The sequence below is a fragment of the Nomascus leucogenys genome, chromosome 1a (genome assembly GCF_006542625.1).
Source record: "Nomascus leucogenys isolate Asia chromosome 1a, Asia_NLE_v1, whole genome shotgun sequence".
In the NCBI taxonomy this organism is placed as follows: domain Eukaryota; kingdom Metazoa; phylum Chordata; class Mammalia; order Primates; family Hylobatidae; genus Nomascus; species Nomascus leucogenys.
Genome location: NC_044381.1, coordinates 78,293,373 through 78,307,494, shown reverse-complemented (window position 1 = coordinate 78,307,494; position 14,122 = coordinate 78,293,373). Strand labels below are relative to the sequence as shown.

General features: G+C 38.3%; 1 protein-coding gene across 1 annotated transcript in view; it reads right to left on the bottom strand.

Moving 5' to 3' along the window:
* Positions 1-13,921, bottom strand: part of PRKCH (protein kinase C eta) — a 161,475-nt gene extending 147,554 nt beyond the window's left edge. The window contains exon 1 of the mRNA XM_030811678.1: positions 13,863-13,921. The gene's annotated coding sequence lies outside the window, so the exon portion shown is untranslated. The remainder of the gene's footprint in view (positions 1-13,862) is intronic.
* Between the last annotated feature and the right edge of the window lie 201 nt (positions 13,922-14,122).

The following is a 14,122-nucleotide window of genomic DNA, read 5'->3' as shown; positions in this document are numbered from 1 at the left end:
CTCATCAGAGGGGCCTTCCCTGACCATCTGATTTGAACAAAACAGCATACACATAGGACCCATCTCTGTCCCCTTACTCTGTTTTATTTTCTCCATAGCATGTACCACCTGTGGAGTTATGTATTATGTTAACCTTTCTAATTGTTTATGTCTCCACATACACACCAAATTTTGAGTTCTGTGAGAATAAACCAGTGTCATTACTAAGTACATGCATACACACATGCATGAATATATACATCCATTACATAGTTTTCTACATAAATACTCGGTGGGTGGGTGGATGGATGGATGGATGGATGGACGGATGGATCCACTAAACCTAAGTGGTGATAACATACAAGTATTGCTTGACCCAGGACATTTTGTAAACAAATGAAAATTCCTAGAGGAGGCAACTGATTTTCTCCAAAATCCTATGAGAACTAAGTTTCCACTTACAAAATCTAAGGTGATCTCTTACATATACAAAGAATGTATCTGCAACCTCAGGCCACTGTTGTCCATGCCCCACACTCCCCATCAACTTCATGCAGTGGGTCATCCATTGCTGACTTGAGACCAGAACACAACTCTCAGCCATCAGGATGAAAGAAGGATGCTGAAGACAAGTTTCATGGGAGAAGGGAAGAAGCAGGTCTTCCTACCTCCTATCTGTCCACTGACACAGGGTGTTATTAGGGAAAGCTTAGGAAAAGGGTTACCAACACAAGTGGCCTGGAAAACAAACTACTGTCTTGTTCATTTGAAACAAAGAGAGCAGAGAGATAAGGGGTTGCTGGAAATAAAATGGAAGTATAACAAAAACAGACACTGGAGCAATTAACTTTTCTATCAAAAAATTAAATCATTCTTGTTTTACCCAAACCTCAGTTCCATAGAAAGAATACCACATCACTATAATTTCAAGGAAAAAACAATAAAGCTTGAAAAAAACTAACAAACGAGTCAGCCTCTGTTTTTCAAGAACCTTGATTACAAAAGGAGAATGCTAGTCAGTAAGCGAATGCCATAGAAATGTGTCTCCTGAGGCTCTGTCCATGGATCTTGAGCTGTTTTTGAGGTTCAGCTTTTAGTGCTTACAGCACTGATCGCTTGTTCAGAAGTATCGTGACTGCCTTGTTCTGCTCAAATCAAGCAAAGGTTTAGCATGAAGCTATCTGTAACAGGCTTCTGAGTTGTTTTGGTGTCACTTCCTGACCTTATTTTTATGAGAACAGGCTTATAACAAAAACTGGCTGAAAAAGTACATTGCACAGCAGAAATAATCAGAAACAAAAAGAAAGTTTAAAAAAATGACAATTCTGTCACCTGTATCACCTAATTGTATATATTTTTTCTGATTATAACATACACAAACATGTGTCAGTTCCTTCTCCCTGTGGTCATTAAAATTTAGAGCACTGGGCTTTTGAAAGAACGTAATAAAAAAATAACCTAGAAATTGTAAAATTTTTTGGTCCAAGTACCCCTTTGAATGGATTCTATTGATATTTGTCAAATTAGAAATTTAAATGGAGACATTTAAAAATATTTATTCATTTATTAAAAATAATAATTCCATTACATGTTAGTATATAAACATTTTAATAAAATATAACTACATTTTCAAACATCCCCCCAAAGATGAAGAGAGTGGCATTATTTTACAATTTGCAAATCTCTTTAATGTCTGACTTAAGACAGCTAGATTCTATTTTTTTTTTTTTTTTTTTTTTTTTTTGAGACAGAGTCTCGCTCTGTCACCAGGCTGGAGTGCAGTGGCGTGATCTTGGCTGACTGGAACCTCCAACTCCCTGGTTCAAGCGATTCTCCTGCCTCAGCCTCCCAAGTAGCTGGGATTACAGGCACACACCACCACACCCAGCTAATTTTTTTTGTATTTTTAGTAGAGACGGGGTTTTACCATGTTGGCCAGGATGGTCTCGACCTCCTGACCTCGTGATCTGCCCGCCTTGGCCTCCCAAAGTGCTGGGATTACAGGCGTGAGCCACTGTGCCCAGCCTGACAGCTTGATTCTCATATCTGCTTCTGTATTCAATCCATTGTAATGTTGTTCTAGTTGAAGTACATGAATACAGTCCAGCCTCACACAGAGTAATTTAAAAATATAATTTTAATAGATTTTTCAGATAATTGCGGATATTCTTTTTTAATACCACACAAAATTAAACAAGGAGTAGTTTCTCAAAAGTTGGTTGCAATATAAAACTGTATCAATGAACTTTTCATACTTTAAATTAATACACATTAGTCTACCTTATGCTTTCAAAAGATCCTTGACCCATACATGATTTTATAACATCTCGTACTGGCCATTGTGAAAATACGTGTTCACTGAATCATTGGAAGTCATCTTCTAAATGTTGACACATCTCATAACACAATTTTTAAAAATCACAATTGTTAATAACAGCAAACTCATGAGAAAAGAATAAGTACTGGGAAGTTGTCAAGCTCACGATGGTGGATATAAACTTTCCAAAATTCTAATTATGTTTTGAAGGCTCTAATTTTATCACTGGCACCAAATACTTGCAGTTGCTTTCCCTGAAGTAACAGGCGCAGTTCATTCGTTTTTTAGAAAATGTCTGAAAAATTTGCTGGTTCCATAGTATGGTTTGTCTGTCATTCTTTCAAAGTAAAAATGGTGTTCCATGCAAAAAGTGGCTAGCTCAGCTAACAACTCAATCACACAAGTGCCTTTTTCCTTGAGACACAACAGTATTTCAGTATGAAGCAGGAATGCTTTTAGCATATTTCCCATTTTATCACACAGAATGTCATAAAGATATATAGTCAAGGATTGACCTTTAATAACATGAATAATGTTTACTGTTCCATCAAAGATATTCTTAAGTGAAACTAGATTTCTTCCTCCTGCAACTACATGGCCATCAAGAATACAATGATGACTTTATAGTTTGGTGCCATGCTTTTACCCACCATTTCTCTTTTGCACCATTGGGGCAAATGTCAACACAGTGGGAAAAAAAGGATGAATAAAATCTTCGTATTATAAGGAAAACAGTTTGGAACTGCAGACTTCCTGAAAATGTCTCTGGAACTCTCAGAAGTCTGCAGGATCACACTTTGAGAATGAATTTTAAAATTTCCAACAAAGCCACCACCTAGTTTTTTCACTCATAGTCAGTCAAAATAAGAGAAGTAGGTACGGTGAAGCCAATGACGACTGGGGTATAAAAAGGCAAATAGAGCTATCATACCTATGCTGAACTCACTGATTGTATTTTTATCTTCTGAGTTCTAGCTTAAGATGTACATTAAGAGAACCTACTGACAACAAAACTTGAGCAAATCTTAAACTCAATCTGCCTAGAGCTTTCTGGCCCATCCATGCCTGATGTCTGAGAATGCTGCACCTTTCCTGGGTGAATGTTGGTCCTCCGGTTTAAGGAGGAGGAACTCAAGGGAAGCCTTGCAAAAAGACATCATCCCAAAAGACAAGACTCTCCGGAGGGTGGGATTATGCTATCCTGAGGACAGTTTTCCTCTAAGATGGAATAAAGAAAAAAACCAAAATGCTGCCCCCGCCCCACCCCCAACTCCTCAGATAGCCAGATGGTGTAGAAAGATCTTGGACCTCAGAATTGCAATCTGAGCTTGTGTCTGGGCTCTGGCACTTACTATCCAGGAAAGACCATAGCAAATTAGCATCTCTGAGTCTGGTTCACCATTTGCATACTGAGAATTACAGTAGCCTCAGAAATTTGTTATAGAGAGAAAATGGAATAATGTATAGCATGGTATGAACACGTAGAGGTACTCAATTACTAGGTAAGAGGCTATCCTGCTACCAGAAAATAAAATGAGGGCTCCCATTGCTATTCGCTAAATTACAAGCCAACTCCAGTGTTTGGTCCTCAGAAGGCATTCAACAAATGAACTAGATATTATGGAGAAGAGGAGAGAGCATCTATGACAAGGGACAATTAGTCTCAATCCTTTAAAAACATCATTCGTCCCTTTCCAGTTCCTATTCTCCTACTCCCTCAATTCCTTTCTTTCTCTCCTATCCTGTCTTCAACCTGATAGCCACAACTGCTTAGACCAGCAAAAAACAAACACAAAAGCTAAAGTGGTCACTCATTCTTCAAGTTAATATGCCAAAAGAATAAATTTTTTAAAAGCTACGTTTTTAAAAAATTAAATCAACAACTTGTCACCAGGCTTGAAAATCTGAGAAAGGAATGCTATAAATCAACTACCATCAGAGATCACTTTTTCTCTTTAGAAATGACATGCATCTGAAGTGTTGATACAGGGGGTAACTGTAGGCTGCAGCTTCAAAGCAGTAACACATGCTTCATCTGCCTTGCTGGTCCATGTGCCACATGACTTCGCAGAGAACATAATTATTTGTAAACCTGTGGGCTTGAGACAAGAAATGTGAGCTAAAAACTGAGGCAATGGGACAAAAAGAAAAAGATCAGACTCTTATTCTGCACCATTGTACACTGCCTTAGTAGAGAGAAAAAGCAGATGCCAAAATTCAAGTGCCTTTCCATCGTCTCCCCAGGAGAAATGTATATCTTTTCCAAGTTATATATTAAATGTCTCAAATAAGGAACAATTCAAGGTTTTAGCAGAAGTAAAAGGCCTTTTTTTTCTAAACACGCTTCAAAATCACAAATAACAGGTTCTTTGTCAAGGTTTTGTTTTTGAGGAAGTTTTTCTTCCCCAAAAACTGGTACAAAATAGAATACCTTTATGTTTGCCTTGGGAACTCTGGGGAAGAAACAAGCACACTAAGAACCTTTGTCTTACTATCTTTATAAAGATACTTCTACCATTAATCCTTCTGATTTACTTTATTCTTTTAGGAAACTACCTTAAAATTAAACTTTGCAACTGCAAAATGTTATGTAATTGTTAGTAGGAGATAATCTACTTGTCATTCACTGTGAGTGAGAACTTTACGATGGAACAAAAGGAATTATCTTACTCACCTCTTCCTACCTGCAGTCTTTGACTCACAGCTTATTATTTATTTAGCACTTTAAAAAAAAAGTCTTTCTGAAGCACAGTACTTTAATCATTTAAAATTTTTAACTTAACTTTTCATAATACATAAAAACTAAGAATCATGGATAAAATACATACATTAAAAAACCCTCCAGCTTTAATTTGTAAGTGAAAAGAGGTAAAATGTTCAAGTTCAAGCATCATTTTGATGTCATAACCCAGATTCTGGTTTTTGTTTAAGAGGCAGATATTCTTGAAATTTGTCATTTTATTTTACTTTTTAACTTATTAATGAAAATTTCAAATACATGCAAAAGTAGAATAGTATAATAAACCACATGCAACATATAATTATCACCCAGCTTCAGTAAACAACTCATGGCTAATCGGGTTTCAATTCTATCCCATCTCCTCTGCCCACCTCTGCATTATTCTCAAGTAAAGCCCAGATGTCATATCATATCATCAGTAAATATTTTTAAGTGTATTTCTAATGGATGTTCTTTTTAAGTAACCACAATACCACAATCACACCTAAATAACATCAACAATTCTGTAATATCCTCACAGATCCAGGCACGGTTTCCATTTCTTCACTTGCCTCCTGGGAGTTAATGTTTCTTTTATAATTTGTGTTTGAACTGGGATAAAACGTGGCCCATATATTGCAAATGATTAATATGCCTCTCTCTTGTTATTTTGGTTCTCTTTCCTTTACTTTTTTCTTCCAATGTTTGGTAGAAGAAACCAAGCCTATTTTCCTGTAAAATTTTTCCACAGTCTGCATTTTGCTGATTACAACCCATAGTGTAATTTAAAATGCTCCTCTGTCCCCTGTATTTCCTCTTAACTGGTGGTTGGATCTGGAAGCCTGATTGGTCTAAGGCTTGATTTTTGGGCAAAACTACCTCTACTTTTTGGCAAGATCACGATGTTGTGTGGGCTTCCATCAGGAGACACATCATGTCTGGTTTTTTATTTGTGGGCCAACCATTTAAGTTTGTGGTTCCCTGAGTCCAAGCAAACTTCATTTACTGCAAACTATGTTCTCTTCAAATCGTAAAATCTTTCACCATATTTTTTAGTAGCATAATAATCCAGTTACATCTTTAGATGATGTCATACTTTAATTTCTTTCTGTTGTTTCTCTTCCAATTAAAGCAGTTATGAATTTAGTTGAGTGCATTTTCTTCAGTTTCCATTGTTTCAATCTATTCTTTTTTTTACCACTCCACTCTTCCAGATAAAAATTAGTCCAACATAGTGACAATCATACACATGGCAACAATGATGGCATCTGAAGGCTGCATTAAAAATCCAGGGCTGTTTCATCACTATAATAAATTTCAATTTGATCAGACTTCAGATCCAGTTCTTAGCTCCAGGAAGGCTTAGTCAGAATAAAGATTGACATTAGGCAGCTTTTTCAAAATAATAAATCACTTCTACTTCTGCCTCAGTGCCTAGGGGAATTCTGCACAGATGGAGAGTGACACCTTTAACAAGATGAACAATGGTGAGGGGTTTCTGATTCAGTTGATAATTTTACAAGCCTTGAGCTCTGTGAGAGACTTCCACAAAGCAATGATTGTAAAAGAGTTTTTCTTGTTCTATCTAAGTTCAGTGAAGACCCCTCACTGTAGGTTTTGAGTAGGTTCATCTGTTCTTTTTACCCCAGCATTAGGCATAAACCTGCACACAGCACACTGTATCACCAAACTTTGAAGAAACCACTGTTACCACCAATGCAAACGTTACTTTTCAAAGCCTTTTGTGTTCTGTTCTTTCTTCTAACTTCATTATCAAACATTTTGGTGCCAATTTGGAAGACGGTAAACAATCTGGTGAAACAGTCCCTGGCATACAGCAAGCACTCAGATACTACTGCACAAGTAATATCTTAGCAAAATGGGTGTTCATTAAGTAAACCTTCAGCATAGTTTGGTTGGTTTGATAAATTATAATTCATGAGCCAAAGTACTTAAATCTTGATGCTCCACAGAGTTCTGCTGCTGGTCAGCCTTGGTTTTCTTGCTAAATCTTCTCATTGGGCCTCTTTATCCATGTGCCTGTCTTCCACCTGGCACCTGGAGCTACATCTCAGGCCCAGGCATCTTGCCAAACTCTGGAATCTTATTTCCAATTTCTCCCAGACATTGCAACTTAGATTTCCCACAAGCACCCCAAACTCCACTTGTCCAAAGCTGAATTCATCATCTTCTCCCAGTTTCTACCCTGGTAAATGACTCTAAGGCACCATCTGAGCATCATCTGAGACGCCTCTTTCTTCATCCCCCACATCCAGTGGATTGCTAATTCCTATTGATTTTACTACACAGACATCTCTCAAAGCTGTCCCCCTCCTCTCCACCCCTACATATTCCAACCTAATTCAGGCCCTAATAATCTTGCCCTGAGACAACCTTTCAAGTCTCTATAATGGTTCTCCACACCTTAGATCTAGTCTTATGAACTAACACCCCTTCCCCACCCTTGAACTTATTGCCACCAAATCAGATCTCTGCTTAAAACCATTCACTGGTATCTTATCATTTCTATTAGCCTAGAAGTGGTGTGAACATGCAATTTATTGTCTGACCTGGCACCCTTTTGAAAGTGAAGAGTGGCACTGTTGTATAATTATTCTGGTGTAACCAACAAATTGAGCATGTCCTGGGCAAGTCCACACATAAGCCCTCCCAAATCTCTGGCCACATCCCCCCATCCCACTCCCCAATCTTCAGCACCTCCACACCCCCTACCTTTAGCACCTCCACACTCCTTTTCGTTTCTTGTACAAACTGTCTCCCTCTCTTGAACTCTGTTCCCCTCTAGGCACAGTCCTACTTATCATTCAGACTTGCTTTAAACATCACCTCCCAGGAAAAGCTTTCTCTAAACCCTCCTGGCCAAATTGATTACATAGTCCCATGTGCCAACACTATGCACTAGGCTTATTCCTGCCATGGGACCTGGCTCCCTGCATTGCATACATAGTACGTATCTGCCTTCCCTCCCATGAGCTCCTAGGAGAGTGTCTATGTCTTGTTCATCTTTATCTCTCCAGCATCTATGATGTGATTACAGGTCTGCACCCAGCAGGTTTTTCTCATGTCATTTCTCAATCATGTCTTACATTTAACAGTTTTGCCTGAGCTAACTCAGCATAATTAATGAAAAAAAAATGAGACAGAATGAGGTAAGTAGCAGTCAGTAGCCCCAATATCAGTCCTGTGTATCACAGACCACAGTCCAACTTAAGTAATTTTTTTTAAAGGAGAGCTTTGAGATTATAGAATCTGAGCTTATGGCAGAACATGCACAGGAAATCATGAAAACAGGCATGGAGATAAGCCAACATTATGCTAGTCACTGTCCATGAAATTCTTGAGGCTTTGTGTATAAAATAAAGTCTTTTCCTTTTTTTTTTCTTTTTTCTGAAACAAGGTTTCACTCTTGTCACCCAAGCTGGAGTGCAGTGGCATGATCTCAGCTCACTGCAACCTCCACTTCCCAGGCTCAGGCAATCCTCCCACCTCAGCCTCCTGAGTAGCTAAGACTACAAGTGTGCACCACCACACCTGGTTAATTTTTGTATTTTTTGTAGAGATGGTATTTCACCATGTTGCCCAGGCTGGTCTCAAACTCCTGAGCTCAAGCAATCTGCCTGCCTCAGCCTCCCAAAGTGCTGGGATTACAGGTGTGAGACACCACGCCTGGCCATAAAGTCAATGTTAAGATAAAACAAACCCGCTGAGTATACAAGATGGTCCTGGGGCAGGGGTAGGGGAAATGACTGGGATCTCCTTGCTGTGACAATAGGAACATGGAAATGAAAATCCCACTAACATACCTTCATAAAGTACTTTACAGTTTCCCCATATATTCATCTGACCTTCAAGACAACCCCGTGAGACAGACAGAGGATCAGCCAACATTTCCTGAGCTTTGACAGTGCCTCCAGGATCCCAGGACAATGCCCTTTTCACAGTCCAAAACACATTGGGCAGGCCTGACCTTACGCTGCTTTTCCATGAAGGCTTTCAGCATCCAAGATGGGAACCAGAGCTCCAAATGTTGCACCAGCCAACCTGTCATATTATGGCTGGGCATAATCTAAGGTGGCTTCCAGGAGCGAGGCCAAGCTAGGGACATGCTCGCAGTGCCAGGTCCAGGTTGCTGCCACAGCTGTGGCAGGCACATGGGGGGTGGGGGGGGCTCCATTTCCTTCTTACTTAACACAAACAGACAGGCAGCCATCACGTCCTCTGCATGTGACAAGGGAGCTGTGTTTTAAAGGCAGCAGCAACGTGCAAGCTCAAGCTGAGCCCCAGTCTAGGAGCCAAACTGAAAAAGCAATGCACGCACTGAGACACAGAGAACAGATCTGGGGTTCCTAAAATATACCCCACCCATAGATTTCAATATTAAAATTTCAGCATTAAAAGTCTATTTCTCATGGATAAAGCAGCTCTTCCAGCATCTTTTAAAATATGCAAACACACCTAAGAGGATTACAGTACTATGACATCAATCTCTATCACTGTAGTGTGAATTAGCCTATGAATTCACTGTCTTCCTTATCAGCAACTCTTTCTGGACAGGGACCACTGGCCTTCTTGCTGCAGTAAGAGACAACTGTAGGCAGAGAGAAAGGACTAGCTTAAAGCAAAGATGGAATTACCAAAGATAAACTCAACTCATCTCACAATTTTACCCAGGGTCAGCTCTGAAAGAAACAATTGCAATGACCTAGTAAGAACTCACCTCACGTATGACTTACCATTTCATTCTTATCATCACTGAAACTAAGAAATAAATACAATGAGAACAACCAGATGTATTTGGTGAGCATTTAGACCTAGAGAGTTGGCATGGCTCTAAAAAAGTCATGTAATGATTACGGCACAATCAGACCTGGTCTAACATGCATTGTTTGACTTCAATGGTCCCTTGTAACTTAATGCAGAGAGTTGATTCAGCTTGAATGAGAGAGAATCTTACCCACTCCTCCTCCTGGCCTCTTTCTCACTGTTGTGTTTCTTTCTACCATAGCTGATCCATGTTCTACGTGCAGGATGAGAATGTTTTATCAACAATGTTCCATAATACTACATTCATTTTATTTGACTAGGCAAGGAACAGACTCATTTTTCTCTGTACATAAAAGATACCAAGCAAAGCAAAAAGACCTTAGAGCAGGCAGAACACCTCCCCGCCACACTGTAACCTGGACAGTTTTTTTTTTTTATGTCTAGTATTCCAGGTTTCTGCTAAATCCAGGTTTGTGCAAAAAGACAAGATTTAATAATGGAGATGATATATTGAAAAACTTTAACATTAAAACAATTCACCCACATGAATGGGAATGGTCGGCTGAAAGGAGTGAAGAAAACTATTTCTCAAAGAAAGTGTAACCAATTTTGCAAAATGCCAATACCAAAAATACAAACCATTAAGCCACATGCTTAAAAATCTTCATGAGGTTTTAGTAATGGTGAAGTAGCTTGATATGGACCAACCCTCCCACCAAACGATTAAAATACCTGGAAAATAATATTTTAAACAACTAGTTGATGATGTGAGAGAACAACCAAAAACACGCACAAACTAGAGAGAATTTGACACGTGAAGGAGGGAAACCGCATTAATGGTGAGACCCACATTTGTAGGGCTTTTCTCCAGATTATTCCCCAGGTTGTGCAGGGTTGGGTAAATAGAACTCAATATGGAACCACAGTTTTATTGGCTTGAAGACAGAATTGACAAAATTCAAGACTACCAGATGACTGGATATTGAGGAGAGAAAGCCTGGAAAGATGGGGCCACAGAAAGAAGTACCTCCACATATGTAAACTCTTCAAGTCTTCACATCTTTCTAAACTGTGCATGTGCACGGGAAACTCTAAGAGGTCCAGACAGGAGCAAGAGCTAGGATGCTGAAAGATAGGAACTGAGATTTCAGCTGTTTCCCACCCATAGGAGAAAGAGTTAGAAGCTTGAGTGCCATAAAATTAATGGGCTTAAAACACCATGGGATTTCTACTGAAACCTCACACTGGCTATGCCTTATGAGCAAAGACCATGTCCAAGGACTACAGAATTGACTAATTTGACTACAGATGGGTTTAAAGATACTCAAGATTGTTAAGATGTTAATTCCCCTCAAACTGATCTATAGATCCAATGCAATTTCAGTTCAAAATACAGCAGGATTTTGTCTGGAAATATATAAGCTGACTCTAAAACTGACATCAAATTGCAAAGTACCGAGAATAGCTAAAATAACCTTAAACGTACAAAAAAGAACGAAGTTGGAGGGCTCATACTATGTAACCATAAGACTCATTATAAAGAAACAGTAATGAGACAGTGTAATACTGGCATAATGTAGAGAAAAGAAAGAGAGATCAGATGGACAAATAGATCAACAGGACACAACAGATAATCCAGAAACAGACCCACATTATATGGTTAATTGATTGTCAACAAAGGTTCCACGGTGATTCAAGGGGTCAGGGGAGACTTTTCAATAAATGGTGCTAGAATAACTGCATTAGTGTATTGAAAACAAAATGTTTCAACTTCTCTGTAACATCACACACAAATATCAATTTAAGAAGGCACACAGACCTAAACATAAAACATAAAACTATTTGCTTCTTAAAAAAAAAAAAACAGGAGAATATCTTTGTGACCCTATGACAGAGAGATCTCTTAAGACATAAAACATATGAACTACAAAAGATGAGATTAATAAATTGAACTTCATAGAAATTTAAAACTTTTGCTCAAAGACACCATTAAGAAAATGAAAAGGGAAGCCACAGACTGGGAAAAAGCAATCAGAATACCTGTTTCTCACAAAGGACTCATATCCAAAAAACATAAAGCATTCCTCTAAATCAATAATAAAAAGACAAATCCAATTTTAGAAAATAGGACAAAAGACTGGAACTGGAAATTATCAAATAAACAAACAAATGGCCAATAAGCATGTGAGAAAGTGCTCACCATCAGGGAAATGCAAATTTACCCACAGGATATAATTTCATACCCACTAGAATGTCTATGATGAAAAGCAATGGCCATAGGAAGTGTTAATGAGGATATGAAGTAATTGGAACTCTCATACGTTGCTGGTGGGAGTGTAATAAAACCACTTTGGAAACCATTTGGAAGTTTCTTCTGAAGTTACACATACACCTACTTTATTACCCAGCAATTCCACTCCTATATAATCACCCAAGATAAATGAAAGTGTTATGTCCAGAAAAATTTATGTGTAAGAAGGTTAATAAAAGCATTATTCATAATAGACAACAACAGGAAAAACCCCAAAAGTCCACCAAGAGGAGAATGGGTAAACAAATGGATGCTACATTTATATAATGGGATACTACTCAGAAATAAAATGAAAAAAATACTGATATACACAATGATATGAATCTTCTAGAAACTATGCTGAGTGAGTTGGTGGGACTGTAAACTAGTTCAACCATTGTGGAAGTCAGTGTGGCGATTCCTCAGGGATCTAGAACTAGAAATACCGTTTGACCCAGCCATCCCATTACTGGGTATATACCCAAAGGACTATAAATCATGCTGCTATAAAGACACATGCACACGTATGTTTATTGCGGCACTATTCACAATAGCAAAGACTTGGAACCAACCCAAATGTCCAACAACGATAGACTGGATTAAGAAAATGTGGCACATATACACCATGGAATACTATGCAGCCATAAAAAATGATGAGTTCATGTCCTTTGTAGGGACATGGATGAAACTGGAAACCATCATTCTCAGTAAACTATCGCAAGGACAAAAAACCAAACACCGCATGTTCTCACTCATAGTTGGGAATTGAACAATGAGAACTCATGGACACAGGAAGGGGAACATCACACTCCGGGGACTGTTGTGGGGTTGGGGGAAGGGGGAGGGACAGCATTAGGAGATATACCTAATGCTAAATGACGAGTTAATCGGTGCAGGAAATCAACATGGCACATGGATACATATGTAACAAACCTGCACATTGTGCACATGTACCCTAAAACCTAAAGTATAATAATAAAAATAAAAATTAAAAAAAAAAAACTATGCTGAGTGAAAGAAACCAGACAAAAAAGAGAATATACCGTATAATTCCATGTATATGAACTTCTAGAGTAGGTAAAACTAACCTGTGGTGAAATAAAGCACTTTACATATTGCCTTTGGGAGCAGGGGATTGAAAAAGGGTACAGGGAAATGTTCACAATAATGGAAATGTCCTGTATCTTGGATTGCGGTGTTGGTTATGCAGTTGTATGCATTTGTCAAAATTCAAATTGTTCACTTTTGATCTATCATTTCACCCCCATATAAATTTTATCTCAATTTTTAAAAAAATACTGGATGGGGGAGTAGGGAGTATGGTAGCCAGAGATGAAGAACAGAATCCCTTACAGGTCACAAATGAGATAGAGATTATAAAGAAGATAACCGGATCCCTAAATTTCTTTCATAGACATTCACGGGCAAACTAAAAGGTTGGCACAAAACCAAAGACGTAAAGTAGAGTTCCACAGTCATGAACCAAAAAGACGCAAAAACCATTCAGCTACAATGACACTGGATAAAAACAAAAACTCATTGAGTGTGTTAAATGAAACGTGAGATTGCCAGATTTAGCAAATATATTTAATTTGGCAATCTGAACCAACAGACCACTGGGCAACAAAATACTAGCCAGCCCAACTTACGAAAGTGATTTTTGAAGCACCTCTTACAACATGCTCTTTTTTATTATTTCCATGATAGAAATTCCTACTGAGTGTAAACCAAGATTACATGTATTCTGGAAACTACCCAAAACTCATTCTTACCTTCAGTGAAACTCCCGGTAAGGGTTATTACCACAAATACTTTCCCCTCTGGCTCAAGATCCACCTAGAAAGAGAAAAAAAAATGTAGATTATATGTTAGTATTAAAATATTTTTGTGGGCCTTAAACAATTCATCACAGAGAGGCCTAATGTGTAAATCACAGCCACAAATCAAATAAATTTAAGTCTTTCATTAAATATTAGAGTGGCAGGGAAACAAGTGAAAGCTCAAAAAATTGTAAAGACTGAAAAGCAAATCT